This window comes from Mizuhopecten yessoensis, unplaced genomic scaffold, assembly GCF_002113885.1.
Source record: "Mizuhopecten yessoensis strain PY_sf001 unplaced genomic scaffold, ASM211388v2 scaffold1011, whole genome shotgun sequence".
In the NCBI taxonomy this organism is placed as follows: domain Eukaryota; kingdom Metazoa; phylum Mollusca; class Bivalvia; order Pectinida; family Pectinidae; genus Mizuhopecten; species Mizuhopecten yessoensis.
This window is the reverse complement of record NW_018403833.1, coordinates 908048-929242: the sequence shown is the minus strand read 5'-3', so window position 1 is coordinate 929242 and position 21195 is coordinate 908048. Positions and strand designations below refer to the sequence as shown.

Sequence of the window (21195 nt, the reverse complement as noted above, 5' to 3'; positions counted from 1 at the left end):
TTTTTTAAGTTCTCAAATTAGGGGGAGATACACTAGTAGTAAAACTCTGACGGGGAAATTCTTTATAAATAGAGGATGTGACGGAAGGACAGTTTGACCGATCTAGTTAGCTAGACAGATCTATCTAACAGATACAGAGCTATATATAGACTGTTTTAATCCAGTCCGTCCACCCCACACTCACTCTGACTGGGTTTGCTACATTTTACATACAAGCTTTCAGGCCCAACATTAAGTATGATCAAAAGGCCATCATGGATGGGGTAATGTCCTTGCTCTTGAGTGCCATTTCAACGGCTACCTGAGTAACGAGAAAGCCATTCAGGTGTGTGATACCAGACTAACTAGGTGATAAGATCTCGTCAATAAGGGCTGTGTGTTCAATCTTCTCCCTATAGCTCTTATCATTCCGTCTCAATCAGGTGATGCAACACCACAATAACAATAGACTAGGTGATCGATGGGTGGTCCCCCAAACAGGGCAGTAAATAACCACTCATTCCGATGGGACTTCATTTTTAACACCATTGTTTTAAAAGAATAGTTTATTAGTTAATGTAAATGGTTTGTTTGTTATTTTATACCTAAAACACAGAAATCTAACATCCAGGTAAACGTGAACAGCTGATACTACATTGGTGTTTCCCTTAGCTTAGAACTATAATATTTATACAATTATTTTTAACGGGCTGAAAAAAGTTGTTGAGACTGGCCAAACTGAGGCATGTGCCTCCCAAAGACGGCTGACAAAAGTTGTCAAGACTGACCAAACTGAGGCCTGTGCCTATTAAAGACGGCTGAAAAAAAGTTATCCAGACTGACCAAACTGAGGCCTGTGCATCCCAAATATGGCTGACAAAAGTTGAGACTGGCCAAACTGAAGCCTGTGCCTATCAAAGACGGCTGACAAAAGTTACCCAGACTGGCCAAACTGAGGCCTGTGCCTCCAAAATACGGCTGACAAAAGTTGTCAAAACTGACCAAACTGAGACCTGTGCCTCCCATAGACGGCTGACAAAAGTTGTAAAGACTGACCAAACTGAGGCCTGTGCCTCCCAAAGATGGATGACAAAAGTTGCTGAGACTGACCAAACTGAGGCTTGTGCCTACCAAATATGGCTGACAAAAGTTGCCCAGACTGACCAAATTGAGGCCTGTGCCTCCCAAAGATGGCTGACAAAAGTTGTCAAGACTGACCAAACTGAGGCCTGTGCCTCCCAAAGATGGCTGACAAAAGTTGTAAAGACTGGCCAAACTGAGGCCTGTGCCTCCCAAAGATGGCTGGCAAAAGTTGTTGAGACTGACCAAACTGAGGCCTGTGCCTATCAAAGATGGCTGACAAAAGTTGTAAAGACTGACCAAAGTGAGGCCTGTGCCTCCCAAAGATGGCTGACAAAAGTTGTAAAGACTGACTAAACTGAGGCCTGTGCCTCCCCAAGATGGCTGACAAAAGTTGTTGAGACTGACCAAACTGAGTCCTGTGCCTCCCAAAGATGTCTGACAAAAGTTGTAAAGACTGACCAAACTGAGGCCTGTGCCTACCAAAGATGTCTGACAAAAGTTGTTGAGACTGACCAAACTGAGTCCTGTGCCTCCCAAAGATGTCTGACAAAAGTTGTTGAGACTGACCAAACTGAGGCCTGTGCCTTCCAAAGATGGCTGACAAAAGTTGTAAAGACTGGCCAAACTGAGGCCTGTGCCTCCCAAAGATGGCTCACAAAAGTTGTTGAGACTGACCAAACTGAGGCCTGTGCCTATCAAAGATGGCTGACAAAAGTTGTAAAGACTGGCCAAACTGAGGCCTGTGCCTCCCAAAGATGGCTGGCAAAAGTTGTTGAGACTGACCAAACTGAGGCCTGTGCCTACCAAAGATGGCTGACAAAAGTTGTAAAGACTGGCCAAACTGAGGCCTGTGCCTCCCAAAGATGGCTCACAAAAGTTGTTGAGACTGACCAAACTGAGGCCTGGGCCGCCCAAAGATGGCTGGCAAGAGTTGTAAAGACTGACCAAACTGAGGCCTGTCCCTCCCAAATACGGCTGACAAAAGTTCTTGAGACTGACCAAACTGAGGCCTGTGCCTCCCAAAGATGGCTGACAAAAGTTGTTGAGACTGACCAAACTGAGTCCTGTGCCTCCCAAAGATGTCTGACAAAAGTTGTAAAGACTGACCAAACTGAGGCCTGTCCCTCCCGAATACGGCTGACAAAAGTTGTTGAGACTGACCAAACTGAGTCCTGTGCCTCCCAAAGATGTCTGACAAAAGTTGTTGAGACTGACCAAACTGAGTCCTGTGCCTCCCAAAGATGTCTGACAAAAGTTGTAAAGACTGACCAAACTGAGGCCTGTCCCTCCCAAAGATGGCTGACAAAAGTTGCCATTGACTATAATCAGACTTCACCAGTTCCTAACAGCGACAGTTTGCAAATGTTTTGGCAAATGTTAATGACAGGTTTAAAATGTGATTTGTCACTTGATATCTGTTCTGAATACATTGAAATCCATAAATGCTACAATATCATACATATTTTATATATATTATCATAATTACATTATTTCTGAATATTTGAATATTTCTGATAACATTTAATTACAGACCAATGTATTAATCATCATATGTACAGAATATGTACAGCGAAACCTGTAATCTACCTAGAGATCAGAATCATTTCAGATCATATCACCTGAGCCAACATTTGCGACAAACTTGCATTTGAGAAACCATGGATACTAGATAGAACTTCAGTCTAAAATGTCTGTTTTTGAATCTTAAGATTTTGGTCATACCTAGCATGGCTGCCATATTGGAGAAAACATTGAAAGTCAGGTTGGAACCTTATCCTAAAGTGTCTATTTTGAATCTACCTTTCAACCTGTAGCAGACCAGCAGGTGTTGTAATCAAATGCTTTGAAAAGACAAGCTTCACTATCAGCCTTAAAATATTCATTTTAAACTGGAGAAGATTTTGTCTAACCTGTTATTACAGTATGTTAACAGTCTATACTGTTTCGCGTTCTTTCTCGGGTATCTGGTAATTATGGGGTACAGAGGTAGAAGCTAGGTAACCATATATATATTACATAGAGGTATACACACATAGGGGCAGATGTTACATCTGACCACCAAGAAAAACAGACTCCCCCAGGAGAGTTAAGTGACAACCTGGTAAGTTGAACTCTTGAATACCCAAATCCACGATTCTGTCAACAATCTGTCATACAAAGGTTGACAAGGAACTAAAATAACTTTGATCAATAAACACCGAGGAGATCCAAATTAAAAAGGCTTCAAATTTCTTTTTGGCCATGAACAGATAGAAATGCACTAAAATTAAAGGGTCACGTTAAGTGTTAAGTCCCTAACCTCCTAAATCTGATCCAAGTTTCTTTTTTTTCACTATCTATCCCTCAGATATTGATGATGAAGCTGAAGACTGACAGAACACTAGACATATCTCTGATGGCTACTTACCTGTACAGCCTTCTCTGTTCACTGTGTTAACTCCAGGAAATCCTCAGAATCTAGCACAGGAAATCTGCTGCCTGAAAAAAACAGATTCTTAGTTTAGCCAAAGTCAACAAAAATAACTAAATTCTCAAATTTCATAACCTGCAGCAACCAATGAAAGGCTAAGTGAGCTGAAACTGTAGCACTTTTAGCGTGAACCTCACTATAAAACCTTGACATGATCAGCCCCTTATTTACATACAGCAAGACCTTGATACAGTGTCCTTCATTTCAAATACTGTTAAACTTAAATTTGATGCCTTCCGTTTCTACAGTAATTAAAACCTCAATACAATGCCTCCAATTCACTGCCACCTTGCTTACAGCCAATGAATTTCAAGTTCTCCATTTATTTTTGAATAATTCCTTTATAATTTCCCTTCATAACACACTAAACCTCTTTATAATGTCAAAATATTGCGGAACAATTTTGGCAGTATAACAAGGTTTAAAAGTATTTTGGACCCTGGCTAATATATTTCTTCATATGTATAGCATGGAAATAGTCTGCATATTTGACAAGAAGGACTGTACTCAGAGAACAAGTAATGAGGTTTCCCTGTAACGGCTACAGTCATGGAGTATTTGTGTTACAGCCGAACCCTGCACCTCACAAACTCAGCTGACAAAAACAACATATAGACTCGTGCCAGATACAATTTGTCTGCAAATTAAAATTGTTATGAGATATAAAGTGTTATCAATCTCCTTCACTGCCTATATATCTCATGATTAAATTTAAGCCCTATGAAATGTTAGAGAAAGCTTTTGTTTTTTCTCGAGACCACCTGCATCATATTGGCCAAGTCTCTATAAACAGAGAGAACAGCTCACAAATGGTTTGTCTCATCTCTCATCTTACAGCGATAGTGAGTGTGAAGGAACTCAGACTGGAATGCGACTCTGACTGGCCTGCATAGATAACACTCTGACAGTGTCCTGTAGCCAGGTGCATTTCTGTTCACAGAACTTCAAACTCAATTTACAACACTGGACCAATACTTTGTTTGACTGACCAGTAAGGTATTTAAGCTGACCATCACTAGCTGGACAAGTGTACATTCCTTGTTTTAGCCAATCAACTTCATTTAACCAAACACAGCTGTATAAGCCATCAATAGTTCAAAGGTCAACCTGTAAACTTTTTCAGAAAAATACTTCATGCATATAGGGATTTACTGTGGTAACTGTAAGACACAGAACAAGAGGCTATTTGAAAATTTAAAGAAAATTCTACAAAAATATTTCTCGAAAATTTTAGACCCAAAGATGCAACATTTATAAACCAATCAGGCTTCGAATCTGAATTAAGACCATCCCAATCACAACTCCATCCATTCTCTAGCATGGTCAGTAAATCTTATGATGATCTTTCCTCCTTTTCCTCAACTGCACTGACCAGGTGTGATGTCCAGTCTTCATCACCTCAAGGTCTTGCCTTAAACCACCTTTTGGACTAGCCAAATCATGACAGTCTCTTCTTGCTGAGTAATAGCGTTTTTCATTTTTGCTTCACCGTGTCCAGAACTATTTTATCAGACTGACCAGTTTTATAATCTACATTTCATTTTGTTTCACCATGTCATAGTCTACATTTATCAGCTAAACTGACCAGTCAGGAATGCTAATCACGAACTGTTTGTTACTTTATATCTAAAACTACTTTTATCAGATAGACTGACCGGTTTGACCATTGGAGCTGAACAGATGTTAGTATGTCCTGTTTCTGACATGTCACACCGCACACAGTCCCATACACATAGTCCTGATAGTCTGGCCACGGTCACCTTCCCTTTGAGGCCTCTCTATACTAGGTGTGGTCAGTAACTTGTTAGAAGTGAGTGATCACCCCTGTCTTGACCACCAGCTGGACTTACAACTGTTCTACACATCTTTCCCCACTTTTCCCCCATCTGTCTTCACATCATCTGCCTAATCTTGGTAATCTTTATTTATGGGGCTTTGATGGACAGAGCCTTGTACAAATTGTTTTATTGCCATCATCCCCCATTTATCTTCTGTATGATTTATCTTACAAACCTTCAATGAGGTCAATACTTGGTTTATCAACCCAGCAACACCAACACACTCACTCAGCATTGTACATGTATAGTAGATGGAGACAATATCTGGCCCATCACACTCTCTCAGCATTGTATAATCAGATGGAGTCAATTTACGACCTGGTGAAACAAATTGTTCCATCACACTTACCCAGCTAAATTGATGAGGCCAACATGTAATGTTCCTACCCTTCAGAAACATACATACATACACACATACCTGTCAAGTTCTTAATTACCTTTGAAATGAGGTCATATATATATGTGGGGTCAAAATACAGGTAAACTCTGCTAATTGCAGGTCATTTCAGTATGTTAACTTCTCAAAGTCATCGAAGTCAGTAGTATAACATGTAAACTATCAAAATTATCTTTTACACACCTTTCCTTTTTGAAAAAAGTTTTTAAACTTTTGATCTTAAACCTTGTCAATGTTGGGGTTGGGGTAAGCAGTGCAAATGTAGGGGACTCAAAATATACTGCAATATTGGACCAGATCAAAGAGGTCATCTTTGGCAGAATTATGCAAATGCAGGTGACAACAGGTTTTTACATGTATGTATAGTTACTAGTTTGATTATAAACATAACCAATATATTTTTTTGGCAACTTTAACCCGATATATCAATCAATCAGAAAGTCTGCCAAAATTCTTCCAATACACAGAAGCAAGGAAAGAGACCCACAAGAAAACTGGTAATGGTTGATGAATATATAAAACAAACATCGGCTAATGATATTTATCAATCAATCAGAAAGTCTGCCAAAATTCTTCCAATACACAGAAGCAAGGAAAGAGACCCACAAGAAAACTGGTAATGGTTGATGAATATATAAAACAAACATCGGCTAATGATGTTTACATTCAACAACTTAAGTGCCCCCCTGGGCAACATGTACACATCTGGGGCACCATAAAGAGGCATTTATTGGGAGTTGTTACTTGTTATCCATAAACCCAACACATGGTCTATATACTATTGCATAATTGATTATTTCAAGTGATATACCAGATCATTTCTGAAATTCTGGACAGCACTGGGATAAACCCAGCTGTAAGGCAGTCATATACCAGGCAGACTGAACTCTATCAGATAAATTTGTACATTCATAATACACTTTTATTAGTATACAGTCACTAAACCAGTACACCTACAGATAAGTCACCATACTTATTCATTTACGGTTAAGCAAACCGGTCAAACCAGATACATGTATGGTATGGTATGTAACAAACTTGTACCAGTACACCATGAAAAAAGTCTGATGGAAAAAGGAAAATAGAGACAAAAGAAATATGCAACTAACCCAGGCAAAATATAGAGCATTACTTGGCATGCAGAGCGGACATTGAATAATGGCACAAACTCTCCAAGCGTTCTCGTAGAAACCAGAGTTCTCCAAGGGGCTGTTCTGGGACCCAAACTGTTTTTATGTCATATCAATGAAATACTGTCCCACCCAGCAACAGTAGGTCTCCTTGCAGGTAATTGGTCCTTGTATATAAGATCCATAAAATCTTTTCAAGACCATTTGGATTTCCAGACAGACCTCAAAGAGATGGAGATGTCATGATGCTTATAGTAATCCTTAACTTCAGTTTATCAAAGTCAGCTAGCACTTTCAGGTATAACTGTAAGATACAGTATTGGAGGAAGTGGCACAAAATCCCTATATAAGTGACCATATGCAACATGTTTAATTGAGAAAAACTTTTCATACCGAAAAAACACAATCCACGCTCAGATTTATACTGCAAAAATTTGTTGACAGAGTCCCTCAAAACTCAACTCATGGCTTCCTTACGACCCTCTTGTCAGATTGGTAATGGATGTACATCTATACTTCTGAGACCCCTTCCAATAAAAATATACATCAGCACCAGAAAGGATACGAGGAGGTGCATGGAGTAAGACTTATCTGCCCCTGACTGTACAGCCAATATAGCCGTGTGACCACTGGGAGGGCGTCCACAGACTCCTCCTCCTCTACAGAGTTGTCAGAGGGTAGGTGGTTGTTACCGTGGACAACTACCTCTACTCGGACAGAAACAGGTCAACAAGAAATATGTAACAAAAGCAATGACTACAGACAAATATTTCAGTGCAACAAATCTGTTCTTACCCCGGCTGTCTAACACTGGAACTCACTGCCCTGGACGACACAACAACCTATATATCTTACAACATTTCATGTAAGACGAAAAATCTAGATAAATGTAAGCTATTAAGTGTATACTTCCCAAACAGGAACTAGATACTCAGAATTAAAAAAACTTTAAGTTTTCATACAGATAGAGATACAGCAGACAGACTTAGCACATAAGGAAATTGAAACTTGTCATCAACAAATCTTGTGACTTAAATCTATCTATTGGTAGAAATGATTTGTCTGCCAGCTGGGATAACGTTAACATTACAACAAGAACCCACAGATAACAGACCAAGCCACCTTAATGGTCAGGAAAATAGCAATATTACCAATTTGTCTACAGAGTCCATATTGCTTGAATGAATCATATGTGATACTTGTAGTTTTGAATCAGAATTGACAATTTTTATGATGAGTGTGAAAATAGCCTGTTGGACTGTATGATATATCCCTGATCCTATAACATCCATGCTTGGTAATGACTACAAGTATTTCAAAATTAATATTTAATGTAATATTTAATGGTGACTTTGTGACATTTAACTCGGAGGCGACTTGAAATGTCAAACAGCTGATGACTAAGTAAGGCGATCAACCTTTGTTCAAAAGTTTCATAATTGTGGAAACAATATCCACTTCTATTCATCGTGAAAAATCCTAAATACACTTCAACCATTATTCCCATGACGCTACAAAAAGGGCTCGATAACAGAATGGTTTTCCGCGGGTAATGAACAATGAGAGCAATACAGATTTGTTTATCTATCTGTAATTAACTGGGGTATATATCACACAGTCAACAGTCATTGGTGAGCACCATCCTGGTCCAGAAATCTCCATCCATCGATAATCAATGGGAATGTGTACATTCAGCACCTGTGTACACAAACAATCAGAACAGCATGGAGAATAACTCTCTCACTCTCCACTGTAATCAAGTGTTTCCTCACAAGCCAATGGACTCCATACAGCATCAATACAAATATATACATGTGTTACAAAACCAACAAATTCAGACAAGAGAGCTATGCAAAGGGAGGAAACTCATTAATCAAATTAATCAGCCAGTCTAGAACACCTTGGGAATACAGACCGTCAAAAATAAATGGTTTGGTAAATTGACTGCTCAACTCCCCCAACGTATCATAAAATCAATCCTTCCGCAGTAAGGAACCATGCAGTGTTCATCACAATGGCTGTATCAGACGATTGATGTTGGAATCCAGGTCCATTTCAAATATTGGAAATAATTGAGCGTGGGCTAGATATACCAAGAACGGCGAAAATATACATAAAGCTTCCACAATTTGCTGAAAAAATATAACGAAAGCTGTTCTTATTAAATAATAACGCCTAGCTTTGTAATCACTGCCCGAAACCATTACTCAGCACATCGTTAGTTATATAACACAGGAGCACCAGAAAAATCCTTTGTGATCGATGGAATCTTCCGTACAGGTCTACATAGGAATTCATCTTGAACCTTCAGACCTTGTTAATGGGAGCCTTTTACTACTGGTTTGCAGGAAGCCTGGTTTTGTAAAATCTCTCACTATACTGTTGCAGAGCTGTATATACAAATACTTAATGAGCCATTTAAACACAAGGGACATGAGCTCGAGGTACACACACAGATTTGGCAACTTTTTAGTTTGGTGGTCAAGATTGAAGCAATTTTTTAAAATGATTTTCCAAACACATTTTAAAAATCTTTTTTTCTTTCTTAAAAGTCATTCGACAATATCCTTTTAGAAAAGATTTCCTAGAAACATTTGCACAGTATATCTTTAGAGTTGTTTTTTACAATGTCCTACTGCTGTGCTGTACTGGATCTCCCCTACTAGGACTGGACTAGATAGTCTTCCAGTCTATAACCCCCACATACCAGTAAATACTACCAACAACACTGCGCAAACTCTTCAGACACAACACTTTATCAAACCCAAAACAGTACTATCAAATCTATAAATCAGGAGTTTTAGTGTTATTTGTGAGGCTACATTTGTACAAACTAGGCCTTATTGATTGACGATACTCGTAGGTTAAAATGGACAGAATGCCTGGTTTACACAGGTTTTCGGATTACACCGGATTCAGTGAAGATACACACAATTTACCTAACAGTAAAAGAAACCATAAGACTGATGTCAAAATAATTTGGACGACTAATATCCAAAATTGGACGAAGCATTTCCTGGAGCTGAATCTCAGCTAGACAATGTACTTTTCCACCATGTTCAAATTACATCCGGTTATTACTTGGTGTAATTGTCCTTTATTACCATCACAGACACCTATGGCTGGTCCCTGTCCTTATACAGCTCCACCAGCTGGACAAGCTCACCACCAATATTTCCCCTGGGACTGTTATAGATATGGCCGCGGGGACAAACTAAGAAGCTGATACATGTTATTGATGTTGATGATTACTCCCGCTCTCTACAGTCAATATTTTGTAACGAACTGATTTGCCACGAACCTATTTCCAGTTGGACCGTTCCGGCTTTGTCTGGGAATAGACTAAAACATGGCTCAGAGTCTCTGGGTTCTTTGGTCTCAATCATGGTAGACATGCAGGTGGTCTTGACATATTTTTTCCTGATATCTTGGGCTGGTCAATGATGTGGTCCGATTCCCCCACCCCCATTTAAAAAAATAAAAAAATATGGGGGGTGGGGGCTTTTTTATTGTCAATTTGTATGCGTATTGGGACAGATTTGTGATCTGATCCCAAAAGATCTAGTGTACCAGCCCCTGGTATGGTCCAACAAGTGGACAATTTCTCGTTCTGTGGGCTTTTCCCCATAAGGATTCCATGTCCATGTTCCCTTGTATTGTTTCCTTCCGACGAAAAACTTGTCAATTAATCTGATCCAAATTCTACAGAGAAAGGCCACAAGGACCTAATGCAACGACAATGTATGTCAATACGTGTGCAGGTTTGATGTGAAAGCTAACATAAAGAATAAGACAGCTACATCTGTAATGGCTGTGGCTGGTGGCTATACATAAGGGTTGGAATGATACATTAGTGACGGCTGTGGCTGAAAGCCCATCAGAGTAAAGGTCGGTCCGGGTAAAGTTCATGTGGTGGTCCCGGTGCATTGCATGTGCTATTTCAACCTTCGTCACACGCAGACCACAATGGACTTCAAAGCTTGAAAATACAATCCTTCTTCCTCTGGTTTTGCACCACAGAATTTCTTTTAACTAGAAATCAACAATACCCCATCTGCCATATAAACCCTAGTTGAAAACAAACCTATCAAATTTATTTGTTCAGATGAAAAAAAATATCCTAGCCTTTTACAAAAGAAGGTGATATTTGTGTAGGTGTAGGACATTTGAAGGTTGTACCTTGGACATTTCAATGTCAAAACCATGGCAACCAATTTTCTGGCAGAATATGATACTAGACAGAATCAAGCCAACTGACACAAAAGTATTGTCACATAATGCTTTCCTATATCATATGATATCCTCCATTTATACAAAACAACACCTTTTACTGAAAGATATTTCGGGATTTGATGCAGTTTAAGCTGATTAATCTTAATGAAGTTTCAGATACACCTTGATCATTTTTACACATATATTTAGTGCAATCTTTTATGTAAGTTTTTCGAACAGAACAAAGACTCTATTCAGTCCGGCTGAACTAAACACCAACTTATATAACTTGAGTGAAAAGGACGATGGATCTTGATTCGATGGATCTTGATTCCGTGAGCCTGGCCCTCACTGTCCATGTACACAATGATATAACAGGAGGATTACAGAGAAGCTTGATTTCAATGTTGAGAAAAGTGACAGATGGTCACAATTCCTTGGCCATCTGTACGTGATACAGAAGCTGATTACATCTTAGCATACAGACTACTAGGAAACCAAACATTAATCTTCACCAGAAGTTCATTGATGTCAAGTACAGCTTTGTTAGTCTTAACATTGAATGCTCAAGTGTTTTCCAGAATGAATTTGTTATTTCTTAGCATACAACTGTAGACAAGTTTTTAAAATGAACTGCGTCTTCTAGAAAGAATTGTTAAATCTTACTGTATAATTGTAAAAGTGTTTTCTTCAATGATTTAAACTTTCAAAAGCGATTCTGCCATCTATTTTGTTTGCCTTGTAATTGAAACCAGAAATATGATTAACTTCCAGCTTTAGCAAACGCTGATTTGGAAAAATCAATTTTCAACAGGCCCAGTGAATTTAAGAAACACAACGGAACTGAGAAAATGTAACCATGCTAATTTCTCAGCACATGTATTTGCATGACAGTAGTGTCATTATGTGTTTGACAGACTACTGCAGATCATACACCTCACGTTTTCATTATCAATGCGTACCCAGGCCACTGGCTGTAATTATAATAGCACACATGACCAGACATACCCTCATCTATTATCCTTAACTTGTGTCCCGTTCTGTCCATCACCGCTGTGACTAATAAAATTGTCCCCAATTAGGGCTGAAGTTGAGACAAAATATTCCAAACCCAAGGGGTTAGTAAGATTCTCAAATGTCCAGACTAAATTAAGCCCAAGGGCTGGAAATTTAAGATTCTTATCTGGATGGGTTGAGATTTTCTGTCATACACTCAAAAGTTGGAAATAATTGTTCTGCAAAAACGAATGCATCCATAGTATGCCAGCACTACCTAGCTATAAAATGATGTCATATGTTTATGAGCCATGATATCATTATTTTCATTGTTACAGCCCAATTATTTCAGACCATTAACCGAGGCTGTGGACTGACAATACCAGTACTGGAGAAATCACAAGTCTATTTCTGTCCTGAATAGGAGGACAATGCATCATCTAGGAATAAAACAGCAAAACAAACAAATACGCAACAGACTTTTCAGTGTCAGTATGATCCTTTCTATAAGCTCTACATAGCATTCCTCAGTGGGAATATGTTTTTTTGCCTTAAAAACAGGAATATTCCTGCTCCCATGCAAATATGTCAGTTCCTCACACATTTCTTTGAACAGTAATGGTGAGTTTGACCTTGACCTTTGATTCCCGAAATACAAACTCAAAGTTCTTTCAGACTTGACCTTTATATAAAATTTTGACCGCAGCTGTTTTTAACAAATGAAGCTGCTGTAGTGATGACACTGAATCGGTTGACAAATTTCCAAAAATAGCAATAGTGACCTTGATGCTGGACCCTTAAACACAAACTCATTCGAGGTATTTCCTGTCCTTGATCTTGGTAAAAAGTGTAAGCAAAATCCAATGATCAATGAAGTTGCTACGGCGGTAACAGATATTTGGGATGAGATGAAACGACGCTGATGGAAATGGATGGGACAGACAAGGGCAATATATGCCTCCATTCCCCTATAAAATGGTGGCAGAAAAAAAGTGGAATAGCATTTTTGATAGATATCTTTTACTTTTTACTTTTTTGCTATCTGGGTGCAGGAATTTACACATAGTATATATATGATCATGTCTTTTACAGATTGGTGCAATCTGGCCCAGTTCCACAGAATCATATTAAAACTTTTTTGACACTGTCAAGTGCAGAACTGTTAACTTTTTAAAGTGGCCTTGATTTACTAGACACAGATTAAGGATTCTCCATACTAACTGCTGATAACCTGGCATAAATACAAGGAAGCCGAAAATCTGAATTTTATTTAAGGAACACTCAAGTGTTGAATGACCTTGAGGTGACATTCCAGTTGCCTCACATGCGTCTGCCATGCTGAGTTGATTTGAAAGTCTACACCTCAAAAGCTATAGAGAACCTCCACCCTGCCTCGATGGCACACCTGGACATGCCTTATAGTGGAGTTACATCATGTCGAACTTCCTCACATCATTGGAGCATATAACACTGACATGACACCATGCATCACCTCCCCTTCCTACAGAACTCTTCAGAAAAAATATAAAATCACTTATAGAACTCTTCAAATACTAAGGCATAAAATCACTATCTTCGTTATGTCTTTTTTCACCGAATTCTTTCACAAGCCGAAGATGCATGTGATCATTTATATAAATATATAAAAGGGAACTCTGATCAAGAATGCATTAACTGTACTTTTCTTGTAGTGTAAGGGAGTTTAGTGATCTACAAGAAATATTCAGAATTTATACACAAATGAGTTCCTTGACAAAGGGAATACTGCCTAACAAATCAAGTCAAAATATATTCAGCCATTCTGAAAAAGTAGTCTTCAACCAGTAAAAAAAATAATGCCAAATTTAATTTCTGTCAAGAATATTTTTCAATTTAAAATAAAATAATAATCATTTTAAATTGTACTTTACCAAAACCATAATACACAATCATTTTGCTGATTAGATAGTAAAATTGTAGTAGCTTAAATAAATCTGCATACAAAATAGATAAAGGATAAACACAATATCAAAGATTACAAGTCATGAAGAAAGAGCACATATAAACAGGTGAAAATCTTCCCAGGGAATAACTTGAGCTTTATTAGACCTATATTTAGATGATGTGTACCTTTGACACCCAATAAATTGGATCGTTCTATGGCAGGATTGAGTAATGAAGACCAATAATTAGGCCCCATGAGTGTCGGCTAAATCGTAATATGTTGTAATTGTTTGTAACACTCAAGCTTTCTTAGTACAATGTCATAAACTCTGGGTGACAACCCTGTGATAACCTGACACGAGGACTTCCTGTAGGACTTCCTGTGATGGAACCATCACTTCACTACCACATTTAACTCATTCACCCCTGAAATTTCATAATGTACAATTCCAACCTTTGCATTGGAAGAGCTCAAATGTGTCTTCAGGGGTGAATGAGTTAAACATAGAATACCATCCTGGAAATATCATTGCAAAAGATGTGTGTGGCTCATACCTTAACAAAACCTTCATTGAGGTGTGGAACACAATAATGGAAATATCTTTGCAAAAGATGTGTATTGCAATAGCTTACAGAAACGTCCATAAACGATACATAATCAAGAAATATTTTTCAAAGGATGTATATGGCTCTTACATTAACAATAATAAGACTTATTGACGTGACATATAATACCATTATATAAATAATTCTTGAAAACTTACTTTGCTCATACCTTGAAGAAACTTCTACATTTGGTCCTAGAAGATATGTAGGAATTCATCCAATGCAATATTTGTCTTCAGGAAAAATAATCCTGATATAGAAGTTCCGACTCTGTCCGAACCACACTTCTAGTTGGGTTGTCCACATCAGATCATTGATATGTTAGCCACAGTGATTCAGCCGATATCTCTAAAGCAAACACACGGTCAGTTTGTCATCAACGTGCAAACTACCTCGACAAAGAAAGTCATGAAGGCTGCTATCTGACCAATATTTGTATAAGCTGGCCAGTCATTAGACAGGACAGACTTACGTAAACAGATTTCTGGTCCAGTATAACATAAACTAATTTCTGGTCCCGTATGACACAGGAGTGGGTATACAGTGTTAGGGACACTGTAACACTGACGTAATGACATCTAACCTGTGACCACACGACCCATTCATGAAACCAGACAGAGGTTTACGAAGATCCACAAATCAGGCTAAACAGACAATGTCTTCTGGTAGCTCCATAAGTTGGCTGGGACTACTACACAGCTGTCTCTACCCGTCAGAGCATCACAGAAATCAAGTTTGCTAATTGTAATTTTTCACAACATAAAAGAAGACTTTTGAAACCATTGCATTGACTGACATGAGTTACATTGGCCTTTATCATGACAAAACTAGGGAGCAATGTCAACTCATTCACCCCCACATATCTAAACAGGACTTGCTCAGTCTTTGATTTGGTAAGGTTAAACTGTGGCTTTAGGGGTGAATAGGTTAATGTTTCCCTTTTCTGCATGGTTTTTCACTAGTTCTGGTCATTGCGATACTGACCGTTACCTTGACCATTTATTGTTATTTGCACACCTAAGGGTTATTGCAGCAGTCTATTGTAAAGTTGAAGGTCAGAGGGGAAATGGTTTAATTAACCTTGGGGTGAACAGGTAATAAAAGGTTAATACGTAATTGTAGCAGCACACGCCATCAAGATCAGAACTGAAGAAGGGGATCAGAAAGGCTAATGGTCAAGTAACGGCCAGCAATGGTCAATATCAATCTACCTGTAGGTTACGATGGTCAGGTGTGGCCAGTATATATAAGCGGTCAATATCTACCTTTAGGGTCAGTCTAGTGGTCAATAGTAATCTTCATGTGCATTACAGGTGATAGATATTTATCCTCAATGGTCAGATATTATCAATATTACATTTAATTAAAACCTGAGTAATTTCTACATATGCCTTCAGGCTCATTGTGTACATATGCCAGCAGTGTTATATACTCTTTATTACTTGTGTATGTTCCATATTACCTGTGTATGTTCCATATTACCTGTGCATATGACAGAAATGTATAATTGTTTAGCATGGAAACATGAAAGATATCTATGATTTGGTATACAAAGCAACAGCAAAAGATATCAAAGCCTTTCAAAGATTGTCTTTTTCATTTCTATAGTCACTTCCAACCATTCCCCTAAGCAATAAGCTGGTTCTTTCTCCTGTGGCTGTAATTGTAGCGATGGCAAATAATAAATAAAAGATGGCATCCCCATAAAATGAACACCATTATGATCTAACAGTGTGATAAGGGCTTTAATTGGTCTGCCAGACATAATAAACCAGGTGGCCTCCCTTTATTTGTTGACACCTGTCTGTTACATCAGTGAACTTTCCTGTCGGACTTGTAGATGATGTAGTCAATGTAACTGAATTCTACCAAAAGTCCAACAACTGATAATCTGACTTTTATAAACACGTTACCACATGTCTGACAGGACCTATTAGAACAAACTCCTTACCACATGTCCAACAGACCCAACAGACTTACCACAAGTCTGACAGGGCCTAATGGAACAAACTCCTTACCACATGTCCAACAGACCTAACAGACTTACCACAAGTCTGACAGGGCCTAATGGAACAAACTCCTTACCACAAGTCTAACAGACTTACCCAAGTCCAACAAGACCTAATGGAACAAACTCCTTACCACAAGTCTAACAGATTTACCTAAGTCCAACACACTTAACACAAGTCCAAAAGACCTACCATCAGTCTAACAGACTTACCACAAGTCCAACAGGACCTAATGGAACTAATAACTCCTTACCACAAGTCTAACAGACTTACCCAAGTTCAATAGACTTACCACAAGTCCAACACACTTACCACAAGTCTGACACACTTACCCAAGTCCAATAGACTTACCACAAGTCCAACACACTTACCACAAGTCCAACAAGACCTAATGGAACAAACTCCTTACCACAAGTCTAACAGACTTACCCAAGTCCAATAGACTTACCACAAGTCCAACATACTTACCACAAGTCCAACAGGACCTAATAGAACAACCTCCTTACCACAAGTCTAACAGACTAACCCAAGTCCAACACACTTAACACAACCCGAAGTCCAAAAGACCTACCGTCCAACAGGACCTAATGGAACTAACTCCTTACCACAAGTCCAACAGACTTACCCAAGTCCAATAGACTTACCACAAGTCCAACAGGACCTAATAGAACAAACTCCTTACCACAAGTCTAACAGACTTACCCAAGTCCAACACACTTAACACAAGTCCAAAAGACCTAGCTACCATCAGTCTAACAGACTTACCACAAGTCCAACAGGACCTAATAGAACAAACTCCTTACCATAAATCTAACAGACTTACCCAAGTCCAACAAGACCTTATGGAACAAACTCCTTACCACAAGTCTAACAGACTTACCCAAGTCCAACACACTTAACACAAACAGACCTACCATCAGTCTAACAGACCGACAACAAGTACAAGAGATCTACCATACACTTAACTACTACAAGTCCAACACATCTACCACGAGTACAACATACCTTAAATATACCAGGAATCAACTTTTTACCACAAATCCAACATACCCTATAACCTTATAACTTGCTCGATCTCTACTGCAAGTCCAACAGATGATAATATATAACTGACTTTATAATATCAACAGTTTTCTGGCAACAAAACACATGTGGCTTTATGTCTAAAAATACAATATAACCAAAAGGAATAATTTCAAGTTCAATTTTCAGCTAAGATTAAACTATAAATCATATAAATTGACACAGCCACCAACTGTTCAGATTTCCTAGTTCTACCCGAGGTGAACGGATTGCCAGGTTAAGTTAAGAAGACATCCTTAAGAAATGAAACAGTATCGCCCCATTTTGTAGATTGTGAATCAGATTAAATACAAATATGAATTTTCTCAATCCCATTTATGTACACACCATCTCCCTGAGGGAATTTTACCAAACGAACTTTGACTTTTATTGCAGTTAGATCTATTGACAGAAATATGAGAAGCGGTCAAACTTGACGCCTCCATCTCAAATCCATATTCATGGATTTCTGTATCATACAAAATTCATGAGATCAGGAAAGGCTGTTGTGACAGGTCGATTTATGGAAATCTTCCGGACACACAGACACAAACAGACCTACCAACACAAACAAGGGCTTTACTCGGGCAAACCAACTTCCTGCCATATCAAGACCCGCTTCACTCTTCCAGTAAGAGTTATTCTTAAATGTAACTTTGACTAGATTAAATTAAAACAGAGGAGTATATAGTGCGGAGTGATGTTCTGTAGGAAAATAAATCCTTGTGGCACCCTCATGTAAGGTAAATAAGTGTATATGATCAGTTATAATCCAAGGTTTCTCTCTGGTGTAAAGGTAACTAATTAAAACTCAAGTTCTCTGTAGATATTTTTGTTGGTGTATATTTTTGGCCGGCACTTTAGAAACAGGTTTTCTCAAACCATCAAAGGACAGATCAAGTTCAGAAAAATGTTTGCTCAAGCTGGTACCAAAGCTTTCTCTGCTATGTACTAATGGTAGGTGTCAGCTGTAGGTATTTTGTGTTGAAAAATTCTGTTTGCTTAACTAGTCTCTATGTATATTTATTGTGGGTACCAAATTCCTGTAGACTAGTGTAAACAGGAGACAATGTCCTTTGTGGACATTCAATGTGAACCGTTTGGGGATCAGAGCCTGTATTGGCTGCATGCAGACTTCAGCTATTCAAGAGGATATTGTAGCTCATGGCCTTACAGGGTACAATACAGGACAAACGGCACACAGGCTGTTGTTGGCTACATACTTCGGACACCAAGTATTAAGGTCGCATTATATATTAACCCTCCGTTCCTTAAGAGGACCAGTATGGGATACAAATATAGGCGGTACAAGCCGTAGATTAAGGAAGACCTATAGATGAGGAACCCATACACCTGTATACAAATATATACCTCACAGAACCCTATAGTCCTCACATTCCAACAATACAGAACTCCTTCAAAATCGAAATTAGAAAAGGGAGATTGAAAAGGTTCAAGAGGTGGGATTAAAATGCCGTTCATCTAGAGATTCCAATTTACTAGGGATGTAATTGTATGTGTGTATGGGGCAGTTCTTCCATGACCGACTTACTTCTTTATAATCTTAATACTCCAAGGCCAATACCATCCAGTTTGTAGGTCGAATTCGGACTTCAAATGGACACCGTTCCAAAGTCGTATATATGTGACACACCCACAATACAGTATATGTTTTCTGTCTCATAATACATTATCTCTTTCAGCCAGAGAGCCCTGTCTACAATTTGACTTTATTTGACCCCAGGGAACTTCAGCTTACTGTCAGGGAAACAAAGCTATTGTCAGAGAAGTAAAGTGGTGTTTGTTTTTTTAAAGAGAACCGTGGTACCTCCTGAAGGTAACTGTCCAACTGTCCTATAGTTTATAACACATACAAACATACAATGTTCACTTAATTTGATACCACTGATACATTCACCAAAGACTATTCCGAGATAAACAATATCTCTATACAATTTATGTTATTTTAGACCTGTTCTGAGTTCCAAAAGAAGTGGTTTCCAATTCTTGGAATGAAACCTGTACCGCTTACCACCCTGGGGTTCAATTAAATGCTGTAAAATGCTCTAAACCTCAAAAAGAAATCAGACTGGTTAGGAATTCAATCTATTGTAAGGAAATTCCAGTTACTCTTCAAGATCTCAAACTATAGCTGGAAAACTGAAGTCTTTTAGTACTGTAACGAAAACCAAACTGAAAACCGAAATCTGGTCAAACAGACAGGGTTATCGTCACCTGGACAGAAAGTATGAAACGTACAATCAAATGTGACATTGGGAAGAAGCTGATGAAATAGTCCATGTGTCAGAAAAGGCAGGTTTCTGTAAAAACAGGTTTTACTTTAATCCACATTCTGTAGACAATTGTTGCCCCTGGTGTAAGTCATGTAAAAAATCTATAACAACGAAATTTCATTTTTTCTGTTGAATATCCAAATTTCATTTTGTCATCAAAGTGTACGAATGATTTCAGTGATTAAACACGTGAAGTTTACAGAACGGTCTACAATATTCATTGAAGTGTTATCCTCCAGTGCATAGAGCAGACGGAGAACACCACGGTGATCTATTACCAGGGTTTCCAGCCCCATTGTATGATCGTTTATCACACAAAAGCAACAGTATATTAAGCTATATGCCTCTGATCTTCCACAAATTGAGATTATCATCAACATGGAAAAAAACACCTGACATTTATGAATGTGACTTGCCCTGAAGTACAAAAACATACATTACCTACTTTTGATCTATATGATAAATACATGGACGCAACATTCTAAGCCACAAAGTACAGCCATTTTTCAAGCATAAAATTCATGAAAGGATTTTAAAATAACAAGTTGGTATATTTGTTTTAGAAAAAAGCCGCAAGAGTACATCTGTGCAGTTTCTGTTGGTTTTCAAAAAAAGTAGACGGAAATTTAACCGAGTATGAAATCTGGAAGCCATTCAAGTTGTTCATCCATGTGAACGGGAGATTAATAGAGGCAGTCATTTCTGTTGGGTCATTTCCTGTTTGGTCACCAATGAAATATGTGTTTCCTACAGTGTGTTGTACACTTTGTCTATCCCCTGAAGCATGCAAGCCAGACCTGCTCCGAAACACCTGTCAGGGTTAATGAGAATTATGGTCCTCTGCTTAAGTATCCTTTTGAAGAAAATTACCGTAAAATATACCACACACTGCAAATATCTCAGAGGTAGAGTATTTGTACAGAAGAGACCACCACAACCTAGACAGACTGACCTATACCTTGAAAACAGGTGACACAGGTGGATGACGGCCAAATGTTAAAAGGGGATATAATGTCTGCACTTAGGGGTGTATCTAATGTGTTATAACGGGGATTCTTGAGGCCAACCAAATCAAATCTGTGTTTACAGTAACAACTTTCGGGGGAAAAATTCGAGAGCGCATATTCATCTTTGATTTTATATATATATTTTAACAAGTTTTATAGAACATCTTTCCAAAGTTTTAGCATTTTGCA

At 38.5% G+C, this 21195-nt stretch overlaps 1 protein-coding gene across 5 annotated transcripts in view; it reads right to left on the bottom strand.

The window, feature by feature from the left end:
* LOC110456352 (dystroglycan-like) overlaps positions 1–21195 on the bottom strand; it is a 151233-nt gene that overhangs the window by 44119 nt on the left and 85919 nt on the right. For 4 of the 5 annotated variants that reach the window (XM_021507045.1, XM_021507071.1, XM_021507039.1 and 1 more), the window contains one exon: positions 3470–3540. The gene's annotated coding sequence lies outside the window, so the exon portion shown is untranslated. Of the gene's footprint in view, positions 1–3469; positions 3541–7692; positions 7767–21195 lie in introns of those variants that run through there. The other variant, XM_021507054.1, reaches the window with a different exon arrangement.